The sequence below is a fragment of the Strix uralensis genome, unplaced genomic scaffold (genome assembly GCF_047716275.1).
Source record: "Strix uralensis isolate ZFMK-TIS-50842 unplaced genomic scaffold, bStrUra1 scaffold_126, whole genome shotgun sequence".
In the NCBI taxonomy this organism is placed as follows: domain Eukaryota; kingdom Metazoa; phylum Chordata; class Aves; order Strigiformes; family Strigidae; genus Strix; species Strix uralensis.
This window is the reverse complement of record NW_027436766.1, coordinates 289572-308048: the sequence shown is the minus strand read 5'-3', so window position 1 is coordinate 308048 and position 18477 is coordinate 289572. Positions and strand designations below refer to the sequence as shown.

The following is an 18477-nucleotide window of genomic DNA, read 5'->3' as shown; positions in this document are numbered from 1 at the left end:
GCAACAGGCAACCCCAACACCTTACTTGCCACAGCAGCCAGCCCTGGCGCTGGGAAGCCGCCAGAGGCCAAGTGTCAAGGCCCGAGTCCAGCACCAGGCGCTATGGCTTGCCTCCAGCAGCCCATCAGCGATCCCCTCCTTCCTCCCCAGGCCCCCGGCTGGCTATTTCACACTGCCATGTGCTGCTCAAGCCCCCTCTTTGCCGGTGGGTCTGGGATTCATTTTCCAGACTGTATTTTATGCTTCCAGAGCACCTCAAGGGAGCGGCCTCATGACCATCCGCCAACTCCTTCCTCCCACCCTGCCCGAACTCCCGCAATTACTCAGTTAACCAAATTACCCACGAAACAGCCGCAGCATTTGGAGGCCGGCGGCTGGCAGAAAGCCCCTGCCCCTGGGGAAAGGGCCCTGACTACAGATACCGCCGGGGACGGCTGCGGCTCCGGCCCCACACTGCCGTGGGGCTCCAGCCAGCCGCCCCCCACCCTGCAGGGCTGGACCCCGCCTGCTCCCGGCCGGGGACGCCCAGCCCCGCTCGGATCTCCCGGGCCTCGACGCCGTCACCTGCCCCCAGGGTGACGCCTCCCGAGCTGGGGAGCGCCCGCGGCAGCCCCCAGGCCGGGCGCCTTCTGCCGGGGCTGGGTGCGAGGGCCCGGCGGGGTCGGGGCGGCGGCGGGTGGTCTGTGGCCTCGCTTCACGCCGAGGCGGCTTCCGCCAGCGCTGCCGGGCCAGCGGGGCCGGTGGGGCCTTGACGGTGGGGCCGAGGTGCTACGGCTGGACGTTACGGCGGGCCTCGCGCTCCGGGCCCCGTCACCTTGTCTCCCGTCGTTAATTTGACGTAAGTTCAGGTCCCTTTGAAGGAAGAGACGCTGTGCTGGCCGACTGACACCGGACCGCAACGTGAATATCGTCTGCTTGCCAGTGACTGCCTCTGCGCCCCTCGGTTCAAGGGAAGGCTTGAACGTATGCACGCTGATGCACAACGATTACACGGACAAACTCAAGTCATTTTTCTCTTAAGTTTGTGCCTTTAAAGCTAATCTTGAGCAGGAAACAAGCAAATAGTTGAAGAATTGAAAGTCAGCTGTGGAAAAAATATATTGGATGAACTGGGAAATGTGAGACTGAAGAAGCAGCTTATTGCTTAAAAGACATAAAGGAAAATATACCTATATCAGTAAAGAAGAATGCACAAATCAACAGCCTGCAAAGTCATGAGTTCACAAAATCAGCTGTATATGACTTAGAAATAATGTCACCTGAAGGCAACTGATGGCACGGGGCCAACGAGGGTACCACTATATAGGTTCAAATTAAAGGCAGTGTGAAATGCACCCACAGGACTGTGCAAATCACAAGATCAATGACACGCACTGCCCTGAAAGACAGGTGAAAAGGGGCTGATATGGCAGACTACCAAGAAGGTAACGCAGCACACCATTTTCCTCCAAGGCACCTCTGTGACAAGGAACGGGAGCTTTCCTGCCAGTCAGCTCCAAACAAGCCCTGCAGAAGAAGGACTCTCCTCCAACCAGGATGGGAAGGCAGCGCTGTCAGGGCACAGGGAAGCGCAGCAGAACCAGGAGTGCTGAGGGGAAACTGAAGTGCTTTGTCAGTTCCCCGGGGAAGATGAGTTGAGTACAAAGACGCTGAAGCCAGTTCTGGTTTGGCTGCTGCTCAGATGTGCTGAAGGATGCTGGGCCAAGTCCCAGAAGTGTTGACTGTGTCTCTAATTTCTTCTGACAGCAGTGTAAAAGCTACCCGAGATACGCTGTCTCAGAGGGCATCATCTCATCACTCTGATGAGGAGACTATCCACAACTTTTCAATCCTGTCCCAAATATAAGGAGCATAAGTTTCTAAGGGTAATGATGAGAGCTGTAACACGTAATTCATAAAAAAAATCTTTTCCCCTTGCAGAGTGGCAACCTTGCTCCACAAGTTATAGAGGACTTAAAAAGAAACATAATTTCAGGAGCTAATGAGTTAACACTTTTGGCAGCAGATATTTTTGTTGCAACTGGCTGTCCTTGCATAAACTACTTTAAGGAGAATATATTGGTGAAAAGCCATATAGGTTATTTACATAGATAGAGTTTCATCATCTCCCACTCCAAAACAGGCTGGGTTGGTTATGCTGATGTAATGTTTTCTTTATCATGGTTTGTGTGAGGCTAGGAGCACATGTTAGATTGTGTTTTGCTCTTTTAGTATGTTGATGGTAGTCCTTTGAGATACTAGTTTAAATTACGCAGCATGTGCAGTATTTTAAAATCAGTTTCAGAAATCTAATATTCAAACAAAACCAAAATACTGCTTGTACTATGAGCTTTGTTATGCCCCAAGTTCTGCAGAAAACAGCACCCAACATTTTTAGGAATATACCTTGAAAAATATTCCGAGAAGATCTTCAGTTTTCCTTTTCAACAAGTAGAAGAGAACAACTTTCAGGTTTGCTCGCAGGAGCTAATTTTCCCCTTTATTTGAGAACCATTCTCAGTCCCTTCCTGGTATGAAAAAGGTGGTTTGGCATTAGGTTAGTTCAGTAGTTTGAATTCACTGTTCTGTTCAGGATAGAAACTAAAATACTTTTTAAAAAGTTAGCCTAAGTCTTAAAGAATGTCTACAAGAGCTTTTCGGTTTTGTTTGGCAAGCAATTTCAAATCCAAAATCGCATCACTTTCTGCTGTTAAAACACACCGACTCTTGCAACATGGCCTGCATCTGAACTGAAATCAAGCACACATCTCTTACTGATACGACACAACCTCTGTTTAACGAAAGATGGGATATAATCTTAAAGACAACCTCATCAAAGCAGCTGATACAGGATCTGTGTAGAATTATTCTTTTACAGAATTGCTTGCACTAGCTGGCATTTTCTTCAAATGAAAGACAAACGTTTGGTTTTGGTAGTTATTGACTACTTTCAAGTTACTTTTCCTTTTATTTCAATTTAAAACAGGCAGACATTCTTTATTAAAGTTCAAAGAATTCCTGTCTGAGTCTAAAGAGAAACTTATGGTGATTTTTGTTACCTAAATCCGTACATTTCCATACTCTGGGTGCCTGCAACACAGAAGCCTCAGAGAACACCCCTCGCAGCGCAGCGCGCCCCCACTGCGAAGCCCAGCCGCCGCCTCAGAGGAAACCTCCCCCCCGCACCGCCAGCCGGGCTGCCCGGCCCGGCCCGGCCCGGCCCCGCCGCGTGCCCCCCCCAGACTACATTTCCCGCCGAGCCTTTCGCCGCGGCAACGTCCGCCCTCCCTCGCCGGCGGTCGCGTGACGGCGCCGAGCTCTGCCATTGGTCAGATTTGAAAAGAATCGCGGCCGTGCCTTAGTTTTGTTGGTGAGTCGCAACGGTTGCTAGGGCCGCTCAGCAGAGCCGAGCGGCTCTCGCCTGGCGGAGGTCGGTGGCTGGGCTCGCTCAGCCTGCCGTGCGCTCTCCGGTAAGGGGTTGTGGGGCTGTCGGACTGCCGGCCGCTCGCTAGAGGAGGGAAGGAGGCGGCGGTTTCGACCTCGGGGTCGCGGAGCTGGGAAGCGGTGGTGGGGGGTCTGCGTGGCGGGCGGTGCTGAGGGGTCTGCGTGGCAGGCGGTGCTGAGGCCTCTTCCCCTCGCTTCTCCCCTGGCACTACGATGGGTGAAAACTTGTGGAGCGGGGGATGTGTGTGTGAAAACTTTTAGGTACTGCTGAGGGGCGTGCAAGTCACGGGTAGCGTCCAGGGCTATGACCAGGCCATGCGACAGTGTCCCGTAAGAACGGGACAACACTGCGAAGCCTTGCAGTGAGAGATTGGTAATTGCGGAGGAAAACTTTTCTTTTAAATTTTTTAAAGTGTAAGTACTGATGCGTTATGTTTCTTTATAAGCTGCCAGCTGTGAGGTTTGGAGCCTTTTCAACCCTTGTGCTGTCTGACAGTGCTACAGGTTGTGTGTGTACCGTGACCAGGTTTTGCTTTGTGTGCCATTCTGGATACCCTTCTCTTAAGGTGTCTGCAGCTCTAAACTCTGTTGTCACGATAAGCAGAATTACAATAACGTATCCCAGTATACAAGTACATTTTAGAGGCTACAGCCGGGCAGTATACCTGTTTACCCCAGAACATCTAAGGTAATTACAGTGCTGTATGACACAATGTGCAGACAGATGGACAGTTTGCATCTTGTGTTTTACATGCTATTAGTGGTTCAACCTGACTTATCTGAATGCTGGGCTCATATGAATGCTTTGAATTCCAGCTTTACATACATAGCTTAATGTTTGTATTTTGCCCCTTAGGTAAAAAAGCACAGAGTGAGAGCATAATCTCGACAAATCACACTTTAAAATAAGCTTATATTTAAAACAACTAAACTGTCAGTTACCTAACAACTATGTTTCCTGTCAAGGTCTGGTAAGAGTTTTGCCCTGTGACTTTGTGTAGCTGATGAGGAAGACTTCTAGATCATGAGAGCACAGGTATGTTTCTTTCCAGTAGTAGCTTATTCCCAACTTGGTGTTTGTTCAAGCTTTGTCAGTATTTCAGGCCAAGTTTTTCCTGGTTTTCATATAGTTGTCTGACAAAATAAGAACTGTAGATTAAACTAAACATTGCTGCTTAGTTTATGTATAGCTTTACCTCATTTGCCTCTTGGTGAAGTTTGTCTGGCTTCATGAAGCCTTGTATCTGCCTTTTACAAGCTAGATAGTCAGGCTGAACTGTTAAATGTTTTGACACCAAAGTGCTGGCATATTTCAGGTTTTTTGCTGGGCGGAACAAAAATATTACGACTGCTTAATAGGCAACACCTTTTCGAACCAGCCCTGGTCTGTCCACTGTTTTAATGAATGCTGTGTGTTCTCCATTAGTATTTAGAGACAAAATATATATACGTGGCTGTAGCATAGACATGGGAATGTAGTATTAGACCATTGACTCATCATGTCCAAAGCTTCAAAACTGTAGGAGACCATGTGGTAGATGTCTAATTGCTGGAATGCTTGCTGCCATAGTCTATGAGCCCAGTGAGTTGCTGTCATAGTCTGTGAGCCCAATGAGTTAAACTTAATTTATAACAAAAGCTGCCAAGCCACGTCTGTAACATCACAGGAAAAAGCAACTGGAGAGTGAAGGGCAGACAAAATACGCCAATATTTTGAAATAAAATGCACTTTTTAAAGATTATTTTGAAATCTACCTGTCTACTATCAACGCTGAATCAATTTACTTTCATTTTCTATAGCAAATTTTCACTGCCCAGATTCTGAGATGCACAAAAATCATTAAATTTTGGATTAATAGATGAATTGCTGATCTATAAAATGACTGAAAAAGTTACTAAAAAGCAATTCTGTAACTTGCCCTCTGGCATGAGGTCTAATTTTCTAGTGTCCCCTTAATAGCTAGTCTTCTATATTTTCTGAACTCTGTCATGCATTAAGCTACATTGTGTTATATTTATAATACCAATTATTTATCAGGTCCTGCAGAGATAACCATGAAGTCTGGGTTACTCTTGCAATGAACTTTTATTCTAAATGGACACAATAATGGGATGATGGAGAAACGGATGTGGAACAATATGATTGTTTGGTGTTTTTATTTTTTAATTCTATCTTCCTTGTCAAACATGGGTTTTAGCAAGGTTGTGGTATATGTGTAAGGCTTTTTCCCTCGTAAACAGTTGCTTTGCATTGAAAGAAGAATGGCTGGTCTTGTTTCATCGTGATGTGAACTCCATTGCAGACCCTCTCCCCAGCTATCAGAAACTTGCTGTGTAAATTTTGAATAGGATAAAGAAAGCTTTCTCCTTAAAGAAACTGCAGCTATCAGTTTCAAATTGGCTTGTCTTATATAAGAGACTTCAGAAGCTCTATGTTATGTGATCAGAAAACAAAAGAAGGATTTTATTTTATCTCGCAGGATGGAACCAAATTTGGATAAAGAGGAATTTTTCAGACCATCCTATATTGCTAGTGCTGAGCCACTTCAAAGAACAGGGCCAGTAAGTGTGGAAGACCTTAAAACAGATCTCTCTGGTGATTTTTCTTTGGTTTCTTCAGACTCGGACACAAGCCAGGTAAGAAAGCTTTAACGTTTGCATTGTTTGGATATTTTTTAATAAGCTTAGTCTTTTCATCAATACGAATAATCAGAATTTTACAGAGAAGATGAAAAGCATCTTTAGTATGTTTTTAATTTGGAGGAGATAGATAGGATTAGACTAAGTTGTGTGGCACTGCATTGATACCTTATTGGGCGCATCAGTCTTGGAGCAGCTTAATCATAGAATGTTTTTGTGGGTTTCATTCTTGATTTCTCATTGCCTTAGTGTCGTGTGTGTGTGTATATATATATGCTGCAAGATTATGAACTCTTAAGTTATCACAGCGAACTTCTGCAGAGGCCTAAGCACTTGTGAAAACTGATGTAGTGAATTACTTTTGCTTCTCTTGTCATCAAATAAGTCTGTTCAAAGTAGCCTGGTGAAAATAAAACTGCCTTAAGATGCTAGCTATCCAACAAAGAAGCTAGTCAAATTTCTAACTTCCTTATTTTTTTTTTATTTAAGAGGAACGTTTTGGAGCCTAAGGGACACATACAAGTTTGCCTGCGTATTAGGCCATTTACATCGTTGGAGAGAGAAAATGAATTGCAGGTGTGACATTTATATAACTTGAAAATACCTTAAATGTATGCTTGGGGTTTTTGGTTTGTTTTTTCCTCTAAGCTGAGCTTTTCATACACTTTTCATGCCTGCATTGTTTCTGGTTCCTTTTAATAGAGCTGTGTTTCGATTGAAGATTCAACAAGTGTCATACTGAAGCCACCCCAATATTCTTTGAGTCGACTGAGTGAAAAAACTGTTGGACAGAAGTTCACTTTTTCACAAGTAAATGAATTGTCTTTAAAAATTTTTAATCTTTTCCTGGAAAAATTTGTTTAACTTTATATTATTAAATAGCAATCCAACTAGATTTTTAAACTGTCAATAGTCTTTAAGATTATAAACATACAGAATTTAAAGGATTCTTTAAAAGTCTCTAATGATTGCTGAAACAAAATAAAGATGTTTCTTGGTAATGCTCAGGTGTTTGCCCCTGAAACAACTCAAGAAGAATTTTTTGAAGGCACCATGAAGCAACCAGTGCAAGACTTCTTAGATGGATATAATCATCTTATTTTTACATATGGCGTTACAAATGCTGGGAAAACCTACACATTCCAAGGTATAAGTAGAAATGTGTTCTTGAATGAAATTCCTTTTTTTTTTTTTTTTTTGAGAGGATTACTTCTAGCAGAAATATTATAACTCTTTCCTTTATTTAAGCTGTAGGCCCTGTACATTGGCTTCTCTTGAATAATAATAATAATAAATAGCCTTTGAAAGTCTCCTTCCATAACCAATATCACTAAACTGCCAACTGACAGTCACTGCCAGAGTTTACGTAAACATACAGTGGTATTGCTTTGTAAGGCTGTAATAATTTCAACCAGGTGTATGTGACTTCTTTTTTCCTCCAAGTATCTAGAGGGTGGAGGGGGGAGTTAAGAAAATATGTGTTCTGTATATCAGAATGTGAAAAGTGTGTAAGTCCAGACTCATATTTTCTTAATCATTATTATAAAGGTCATATGCATCTTATATGCATTGTCTCCAAATAAGGAATAGTATTTGAGTCCGTTTCAATTATTACAGGCAGAGCATAAATGTTTTGAAACATATTTGAGTACTTCCAAGTATTTCTGTCTTGTCTCGAGTTTCTGAGTTTATCAATAATATCCTAGGAGACCTTGTCTCCTGATGTACTGTTTCTGTACTGTTAAAGCTCAATATCCTTTCTGGTTGGAAGATGTCATTCTTTAATTATTTTCCAAAACATTTTAACAAATAAGGTGGCGTGATTTAGATGGAAACAATTTCTCCTATAATAAAATGGCAGTTCTAGATTCTATAATGCTTATTTTATACACAGAAGTAGTAGAAGGACAATATGTCTTATGCCATATGAAATTGATCTTTATTGAAGTGACATTGTCTTCTAAGTGATCTTCTGTTAGGTAGATTATAACTAAAGACTACTGCCAGTATTTTCAGTTATCATTAATCTGGGTCAATGATGGCATGCTCTGTCCTAATAAATAATAGGTAAATAACAACCCCCCAAAATTCCTAAAGTGTACAGTCCCGCATGCTTAGCTAGTTTGGGCTATATTGTGTGGGTTTTCAAGACTTTTTGATTCATGTCTTTTCAGACTCTGCAGACTTTTTCATGCTATTATATTTTTCTAGGACTTAACTATCAACTTGTGATAAGAACTGTCAGGGCAGAATGTTGCCTACGGGGTGCCATGATTTCCTCTTCTGTTATTCCCAGTATTGTCAATATAGCCTTTCCTTTCTGGCAGTACATGGCAGTCTGTATTCAGTCAATGGCAAGGGACTTAAGTGAAAGATGCAACAGTTTTTTAGGACTGTTTGTTGTTTGCCAGTGACTGCTACTTTGTTCATGTGAGGTTGAATTACAAGTGGCATTACGAGAAACAAAAAATTACGAGTAGATGAGGAGAAACAAATGTAATCCAACAGTACTTTAGTATGTTATTTGGTTCCTAGCTTGGTGTTTGAGTGCCAGCTAGATTTTACATAGGTTCTGACTTGGGCAACACAGCTAGTGCTGTAACTGGTGAAAGCCCATCTGTCTCAGGAGCGGTAGGAGTTATCAGAGGCTGGAAGATAATGCTGTCAGTCTGAGACAGGATAGTTGTTTCTCTTCCATTCTCCCCTCTTTCCTCTCCGGTTTAGAAATCAAAGTTAAGTGAACCCTTTTTAAACTTGCATCTGGATTCAGAAAGATCAAGTGTTCACTGAGGCTTTTATCTGACTCCTTTTTGCCTTTCATGTGCAAAAGTAGGATGCTTTGGTAGGAAAGGGTCTGGGACAGGGAAAGGAGTGAGTCTTCACAAGGCTTCTAGAACTTTTTTGGTAGGGTCTGTGGAATTAGTACAGGACTGCAGCTGAGAGAGGAGTCATCAGTTGTATTTGCAGATTACTTCCTTGAGAGAGAGAGTGAAGGCAGCCTATGAAATGCAATTGAAAAACTGCAAATCTCTATTGAATGTGCGTTGGTTGTGGTTGGTTTGTTTTTTGTTTTTTTTCCTTAAGGCTAAGTTTATGCAGAACACCCCATCAGTTTTTATGTTCTGCCCCTTACTGTCTAAGGGGTAGAGCATGAGCTGTTGCTGAAAGCCAAATACCTTTCAGAACACTAATGACATTGCTATTACCTTGAGAATAAAAAACCCACTGCTTCGTGCTGTAAGTGGCCTCCAAATCCATCATGTATGCCTTGAGATTAGAGTTGCTTATCTTTCTGTCTTTGTTTATTTGTATATCTTGTTCACAGTAATAATTAGGGTCTTTCTTTGGTATGTTGCTTTCAGGGACAGAAGATGACATCGGTATTCTGCCAAGGACTATGGATATGTTGTTTAAAAGTATTCAAGGGAGGCTATACACAGCAATGGATTTCAAACCCCATCGGTGCAGAGATTATATAAGGCTGACTAGAGACCAAGTGAAAGAAGAAACTGCTATTAAAAATTCAATACTTCGCCTAACAAAAGAGGTAGAGGAGCACTTCTTTCTGTACTGACGAGTACATGCATCTTTAGATAGCTCAATGTTACCATGTTCATTTTTCAATGGGAAGCAACTCTCTGTATTTAAGTATGGAAGTGTCTTTGCTGTCAGGTAGCTCTTCAGATGAGCAGCAAAGTGAGCAATATTGCTGATGAACCCTGTTCTGTGAATTTCTGCCTTGTGGCTGAATACTTTATAGAATGTAAACACTAAGGTTTTTTTCTATAGTTTGAGCATCTGATAATTTATCCTCTGGGGTTACTGGTGCTTAATAAGGATGGAATGCAAATAGTCTCGCCATCTGCGGGGATGCTAGTAGGTCTGCTCCTTTAAACAATTTACTCTCTTCCAGGATACTTGAAAGAAATGAATGATTTTGAGGTTGTTCCCCTCTTCCAGTCTATGCCAATAACCTCAAAGGAAGCAAAGGGTTTTTTGGAACAGCAGAGCTATAAAGCTGTTGGATTTCTAAAGATTTGAATTCAAACAGGTTTCTGCTGGACTTTATTCTTAAACAGTTCACTATTGAGTAGTCCAGAAATACACTTCAGTTTCATGAATTGCTTGGAACTCTAAAGCTGTTTAGTCCAATTACAGTTGTGGGGATTTGTATTTTGTATAAGCATATCTTTTTCCTGGTGTCTTTAACTCTGAAATGAATGCAATAATGTAAGAAAACTGAGCATATGCTAGGAATTGGAACTAGAAATGGATTGCAGTGCATTTTTTATTTTTAGTGAAAAGAATTATCTGCCTAGTGGTATGCTGGGTTATAATACAGTGGTGTGGCTGTTGTGGGATGGAATCTATCTGTTACCTTGATTTTTATCCGAGTTACTTAACTAGAATTCTCCAGTGTGGAAGGCAGGTGGCAGCAGAGTTCTTCAAGACTTCACTTCAAAAGCACAGGCGTATGTTCTATCTAGCTCTAGCAGTCTTTAAGGGCTTCAGAAAAAACGATCATGTATGTGTCCCCTGTAGTTTTGCCACTAAATCTCTAAGCTGAAGTATTGTTCTTATAACAACAGTTTTCAAAGTTTGCACCTACTTCAACAGAGAGAGGTTTGGGTGGGTGTTTTATATGCGTAAAGCTTAAACCTGAAAGTTTTGATTACACACGTATTTAACTATTTCAGGAATTGCTTTATGGAATCCCAGCTTTATATGACATATGCTCTTGACAAAACATTAAAAAAACCCAACCCAAATCACACCTGTTTTTTAATCCATGTTTCTTCTCTTAAGCATACTGGTTTTGGTAGACGAGTTGCACTTCTTTGCAGTTCTGTGCCTAAAAAAACCAAACAACCAAAACTAAGAGTGGGAATGGAGTGTGTGTGTATTAACCTCTATCTGTAGGGATTTGTTTTACTTTGGTTTTTTTTTGTTTTTTTTTTTTTAAGAATTCAGCAGAAGGAAGTTTTCCTTCTCTTTCTAAAACCTGGGCTTTATTTCAACTGTGATACAGCCTGTATCATGTAGTAGTAAGTTGTTCACTTAATTTCTTAAGTGAACAAGTGTTCTACATTTACCTCTATTTCTGAGAGTTGACCTAGGAAGCTGTAAGATACGGAATCCTGAATTAGCAAAATACCAATACTAAAAAATTTCCAGACTCTCTAGATTCACCAGGTTAAGAATAATGTGTAAACTACAACTGGAGTTCCGCAAATCATCCTGTTAAATCACCCTGTTTCTCTGTGGGGTCCCACCCCTCTATTTTTCTGTGGCTAGTTTTCCTCTGGCTCAGGGAGCTGAAGTGCTCTGTACTGTGATAGGGCCTGATGTAAGGGAAGTGTCAGGGATGAGTATTAAGGTAAGAACAATCCTTTCAATAGGAGTGAACAGGTGCATCGAACTAGACATGATGCCTAGTCAGGATCTTTGTATTGGCATATTGCAACTACACTGTATTACTGTCTAGTAGGAGCTGTTACAAAAGGAACTGGTGATCTACTGTCAACGATGTATCTTAAAGCCTCTGTTCTCTTTTGTAGGTAGACCATCAAGATAGCACTAACAGCAAAGCACCAGTTGGTTGTAAGGGTATGTTTTATATTAAAGAATTGCAATTAAAGCAGGCAAAGAAGCTTTCTTAAAGTCAACAACTGACTTCTGGCCTATGTTAATAATAAAATGACTGCTTGGCATTTTTATATGCCTGTGAATTGGATAGTGATCAATTTATCTGGCCAGAAAACACAAGGATAAAATGGTTAGAAGTTTACCTGAACAGACATTAAATGAGATGAAACTATGGCAAGGAAAAATAGTACTACTTATGCTATGGTTTCTAGTGGTATCCTGACCCTGTATGTAATTAGATAAACCTAATTCTAGCATTTAAAAACTACCTAAATACTAGGTTTGCTTTAAAATGTTAGAATGATATGTACTTGTCAGTTTGATTCTTTTAAAGACATTGAAGAGACTTGAATAATTCTAACAAAGCTGCATGTTTTTGATAGAATTTGCAAGTGGGAAAGGAAGTGGTAGATGAGGTGTCTGGCAGATATGTAGGGTAAGCATGTGACTTCCAGATATTTAAGAAAGGGGAGAAAAGTTTCAAGGGATTTTTGTCTGGGGTAAGTGCTTTTTAGAAGGCTGCTGTAATATCAGTCTTCACTTATTAATTTTTTGAATAAAGTTTATTTTACAAGGTCTATACTGACTTGTAATATTTTGTACTTGACAGATTTGGAAGAACTCTTAAAAGGCTCAGAACAATCTAGCACAACTGCGAAAAATCACGTGAAATTTTCTCTTTGGGTTTCATTTTGTGAGATTTACAATGAATGTTTTTATGATCTACTGATTCCTATGTCAAATGACAAGAAAAGAAAAACACTACGCCTTGCTCAAGACATCAAGGGATGTTCTTATGTAAAAGGTGATTAGAATACATTGCAAATTGCCAAACGTGTAATTTGAGAAGTCAGTCTTCCTGTAATAATATTTATTTCTAGATTAGAAAACTCCTAACTGTATTCACTGTGGCACTAGAAATGTCTGCCTTGGGTATGAAAGGCAACAATCTACATACACAGAAGTATCTGTACCTTTAATAGTGTTTTCTCTCTGTTGTTAACTGTAACTCTTAAAAGCCTGCGTGCACTCCACTGACTTGATATTTCTCTGAAATGGGAGAAATATTGAGAACAATTGACAAATTTTTTAGTGTTTTGATTTTTTCCATTTTCTTAAAAAAGACTCCAAATTCTTACCTATAGTTATAATTGGCTCAACAGTTCTATTTTGTTAGTATTTTCAGAGAATATGTGAGAAAGTTCAGTCTGACTGCAAATTACATTTTACAGTACTCTAATGAAGCCTGTGATGTGATTTGTTGTGGGTTGGGGGAGGCGGGGGGTTAGCAGAACTCTAACAGTTCAGTGTTTGTTTCTGGCCATGGAAATAACAGGTTTCAAATCCTATTTGATTTATAGGTTCTTTGGAAAATCAAGACACCAATTCTAGATTAAAGGCTTTTTTGGAGGTGTTTGGCCTGCTCCTTTTATCTTTTATATGCCAAATTATAATTCAAAAAGCTGAATCAGATGATAAACCCAACTCCTTCATTTCTTCAAAGACTAGAAGAGGTGTGAAGTAGGAAATAGTCTGCTTTGAGCTATGCTTCAGCATAATCTCTTTTTATAACATTTGGAGGTATAAGGCTGTTCCTGATGTTCTTGAGGAAAACCAGCTGATGATTTTCTTATTTTTCTTCCTCACAGCTGGTATTTTTGCTAGTACAATTTTGGTGACCTCTAGTTTAACAGAGGCCATAAAGTTCCATTAGTAGGGTTGTAGGTATTTACTCTAGCCCATACCAAGGTGATATACAGTCATCATATTGCAGACAAAATTCTTCACTGATTTTCTTTTTTTTTTTTTTTTTTTTTTTTTAACTTGATGGCCCTGAAAGATGTCTAGGTGATTTTCCCCCCGCACCCTCAAAATCGTAGGCTAAACCAGAGAAGCTGTCCAGGTAGAATTCTGCCTTGATGAGTATGAACATAGGGCATTCATGCTCATATTAGACCCTGTGCTTTGGCTTTTCAGAGTGGAGGCTAAGGTTGCTCACTTAATTTGGATGGAGCATATTTCTGTGTGCTAATAGGATGAAATGATGAGAGATATGTGCCCTTCCTTTCCCATGGAAGGAAGAATCTTGATTTTGTCGTCACATAATTTCTGTCTGAAGCATGCTTAGTAAAATGTTTTTGTCTCAAATAAACGTATTATTCTTGGTGTGCATACGTTATCCCCTAATCCCTTCTTTCTTTTTGATAATGATATTTACAAGATTACTGTGTTTGTTCTTCCTAAAGGTCTGCAGTGGGTTCAGATTTCTGATTCTAAAGAAGCTTTTAGACTTCTAAAACTGGGGTTGAAACACCAGAGTATCGCAAGCACGAAGCTAAATACTTTCTCCAGCAGAAGGTGAGAAACTTTTTGAATAGCACTGGGCATAGGATGGTGTCTGGGAGGAAGGGGGAACTAAAATATGGATTGTGGCTTTTAGGAGGGGAAGAGGCTTTAACAGGGTCTAGATATCTAGGTTTGGCATCCTTTAGCACTGTGTGACCCAATGTTTTTAGTCAAAAGGATTCAATCCGTCAGTAAGATGAACCTGTACAAAAGCTAACAGATTTATCAAATACTGTCCTTCAAGCAAAAGCACTTAGCTTTATTCCATCTAAATGTCTGAGGAAAAAGCAAAATAAAGGCTACACCAGCATCTCTTTAAAAGTTTGTATCTGATAGAGTATATGCTGAGACAAGTTGACAGATTCAACAGTGTTTTGAACAGATGTTGTGGAGGCTAAAAATATTTTGAAGGTATTAGTCTACTTTATCTTCTCTGCTGATTTAAACTTTTCCTTTTAGTCACAGCATATTCACAGTTAAGATACTAAAAATTGAAGATTCAGGAGCCCCACAAGTCACCCGAGTCAATGAGTAAGTTCAGAGCAGAGACCCTCTCTTCTTTTGTGATGAAGTTGTCAGTTATCTTCTGTGTTGGTGTACTGGTACTGACTATATACCCAGTGCTTCCTGGTAGAAGCTCATGCACTTTCTACCCACTTCCCACTCCTTTTCCCCACTTTCTACAATCATGCAGTACTTGGCCCTCTATCTCCAGCCATCAGGTTGCAGTGCTGTTCTATATCTTGTCCCCTCTGTTCAGCACAAGTTTCTGTTAGCCTGCTATATACCTGAACTCGTCTAAGTCCTCAAAAGGAAGAGGATGGTGGGGGGGGGGAGGGGAAATAAGAAGTGTGTTGGGAAAAGATTTGTCAGGAAGTAATGTAAAATTTGATTGGGAAAGCAACACTGAAAAGAATGGAAGTGTTTGTGCAGATGAAGATCAAGAAATTCTTCCTCTAAAAACAGTGATCATTTTAAAAAGTGAATAATTTGTGCATGTTCTAAGGTAAATAAAGGGAGTTTTCCTTATCTGTTTTCAGATTGTCACTGTGTGATCTTGCTGGTTCAGAAAGATATGCCAAGACCCACAATGAAGGTCATAGATTGAAAGAGAGTGGAAATATAAACACCTCTCTTCTGATTCTAGGCAAGTGTATTAACGCACTCAAGAATTCTCAACAGTCAAAGTAAGTCCTTGTACGAATTGCAAACTGGTTGTGGCTTTTAGGTATTACCTACAATGTTTAAAATATGCAATGCTAATACTAAGTTTTTGGTGGAAATGATGTATAGACTTGTTGATCTACCAAAGTTATCTTAAACTTGCCTTGTTCTGCTCTTTAAATCATCAATTCTAATCTCCTTTAAGCATGCTATTGTATATTTTAGCAATTTAACTTTACTCCTCTGAGCTTGGTTTATCAAAAAATCAAACTTTGGAATAAGTTTAAACCCCCCTTTTCACCAGTGTCATAGTAAGTGTCAAATTTTTAGCCTTTTATTACTCCTTACGAACTAACTCAACTGTCTAATACTTCTAGTGTAACATTTTTTCATCAGCAGAACATTGCTGTGCTATCATAACTGTGCACCATTTGACAAAATTTGTCTGTTTTTTAATAAATACTGACATAACTTTTAACACTCTCCTCCTGATCCAGCTAACCATATGCAGACAAAAGAAAGCCTTCCTGCTATTTATGCCCTACCTTGGGGATCTAAATAAGAGTGAAATAATACAAGAAGCTAGTTGTCTAAAAAACAGTACAATATATAGTCACAGCTGGATATAACTGTCCAGGAACTGCTTTCTCCACATGTTCTCATTTGCAGCTCTATTTCTGTCCCAGAAGTTAAATGAACCCAGTCTGCTGATGGATGTGCTTTGCCAAATTCACTTACCCCGTAGCACTCTTCCTGACAGCCTGTTCAAAGTCTGTAACACCTTAAGATGAAGAAGCTTTGCTAGCGTGTGTTCCTGATTATGTTCTGTGAATTTACAGTCTGTCTTATTTTTCTGTTCTTTCCAGATAGGAAGGATGCATTAAAACTAGCGGCTGCTTAGAGGGCTGTTAATGTATTCAGAATGACTTCTTCTGATCCCAATAACTTGGAATTTTAAGAGATCATGCTTCAGAGCATTTCTTCTATATTGTTAAAGTGTTAATACATGCCCTTTGCAAGTTGAATAGGAAATAGAAACTTTCTTAAAATTATTTTGGACTACCAGTCCTGCAGCAAAGCTACTTATGAGCTGTCTATGTACTCTGGTAGGAGTGTCGCTGCCTTCCTGAGTTCTGTAGCACTGTCCATGTAACTGAATAGCTGTTATGTGTCCAAAATGCAGGCAACCTATTTGGTGGCAAGTGTGCGTTCAGTCATGTTTTAGGAATTCTCATAAAATTTCCTATAAGCATCAAAAACTACATCCCCAGCTGTTAAATTCAAGGGCACAAATTGTGATTTTTTTTTTTTTTTTTTTTTTAGGAAGTGCCAAACTGCTGGGAGATTAGGAAGAAAGTTCTGAAAAGTATCTCCATGTGTTTGGTGTATGCTCATTTTCTTGCCTAGGCACTTGCTCTTGTCCATTCTCAGAGGCCGGATACCGAGTGAGAGAGATCTCTGATGATGTTGGATACTGCATGCCTAGAACTAGATATGTTCTCTTCATTAATGTGGAAGGGAAGAGAGAGGTTGGGGTATAGTTTGGTGTAGCATGAGGCTGTGTGACCTGCCCACGGCTAAACGTTGAACACTTTCAGTTTAAGTGCTCCCATTGGTTATATTGCTATAGCCTATCTAAGATAATGGCTAAAGCCACAGTCACAACAGCCACATGGTCTCTCTACAAACAGCTGCATCTAGTCCAAAACAATTTTAATTTATTTAATGACTACTACTTTAATAAATATTTTTAAGTCTTCATGCTGGGTAGCTTTTACACTGACTGGAAATTATTAAACATCTGGTCATCTGTTCTTTTGTCTTTAAAGGTCGCAGCAGCACATACCCTTTCGGGAAAGTAAACTAACTCATTTCCTTCAAGGATTCTTCAGTGGAAAGGGGAGTGTATACATGATAGTAAACATAAGCCAATGTGCTTCAACGTACGATGAAACACTCCATGTGTTAAAGTTCTCGGCCATTGCACAAAAAGTAAGTGTGTTGCAGTTTATCTTGATCAGTACTTCTGATTTGCCTTTAAAGAGCAGGTTCCCTCTCTCCTAAGAATATGAATTTAGTGACTGGGTTTTTCTGTCTCATGTTGCAATCGTATTTTCTGATTGCTCCTAGTCAGGCTTTATTTCCTTGTAAAGCTTTTAAAAAGGCTTTGTTGGGACATATATTTCCTATTAAAAATCCGTAATTCCCATAAAATATCCAGCCTGACAAGACACTTGCTATATTTGGAAGAAATTCCATGAGATCTGGGTGAATTTTTCTTCTGTAGTCATAGCATGCTCTCACCTAGTAGCAAGTCTAGCTGCCCCATATACTACTGCTATCTTAATGTGGAATATTGCTCACCTGAGGTATGTAGGTTGAGCACCAAAGAGAATTTGAAAGGTTGTCTTTATGTCCTCAGGAGCTTCAGTGGGAAGGTGGAGGTTAAGCAGAATGAGTAGGAGTAAGTGCAGGGATAGAACCCTGGTGGAGTTGGAAGACAAAAGTATTGGGGATCAGTGCTGCAGCCTTAATGGAAACCATGGAAAACTTCTGTTGACAGTTAAATATGTTCAAAGGACAAGAGATCCAGGCCATTAGAATGTGGGCTCATCTAAATGGGTTAAGTACAACACTAAAACAAACAGAATTTGTTGGATGGCATTTGTGTAATGCAACTAGAAACTCAAAGTATAGGAAATACAGAAATCTGAAGGTGCATGAGGTGGCAACCCTCTTGTACGTTGTCAAGCTAGTGAAACTTGGTGTTCCTGCAATCAAAAGAAGGGTTAGACTCTAAAGTGACTCCTTTATACTCTAGCTGGAAACCAGTTGAAGTAGTGACTCTGAACAGATGATAGACTGGGGGAGTACTGTGCTCAGGAGACCTATAGGGAAGTGCAGCGGGTATATCTTGGAAGTGCCAGTAGAGGATTAAAAAATACTGAAGACTTTATTCTTTGTTTTCTGGGTAGGTTTTAGCTATGGACACATCTGTTTTTGTCCAAGATCAGTCATTTGACCAGAAATCAACAACATCATCACTACTTAGTCACATTAAAATGCCAATTTCAAGGAAAAGAGTTACTGTCCTATGGGACAGGAGCTTAGAAGATGTGATTGAAGATGATAATGAGATGGAGGAACAGCATATGTCAGGAGAAGAAGCAGTGCAGAAACATGAAGATAATAAAGTTATTATGGGAAAAAAAGAGTACATGGTATGTGCCAGGGGTATGTTAAGAATTAGCGTAGCAT

At 40.3% G+C, this 18477-nt stretch overlaps 1 pseudogene; it reads left to right on the top strand.

The window, feature by feature from the left end:
* Positions 1-5904: 5904 nt before the first annotated feature.
* Positions 5905-18477, top strand: part of LOC141938510 (kinesin-like protein KIF20B) — a 35558-nt pseudogene continuing 22985 nt past the window's right edge.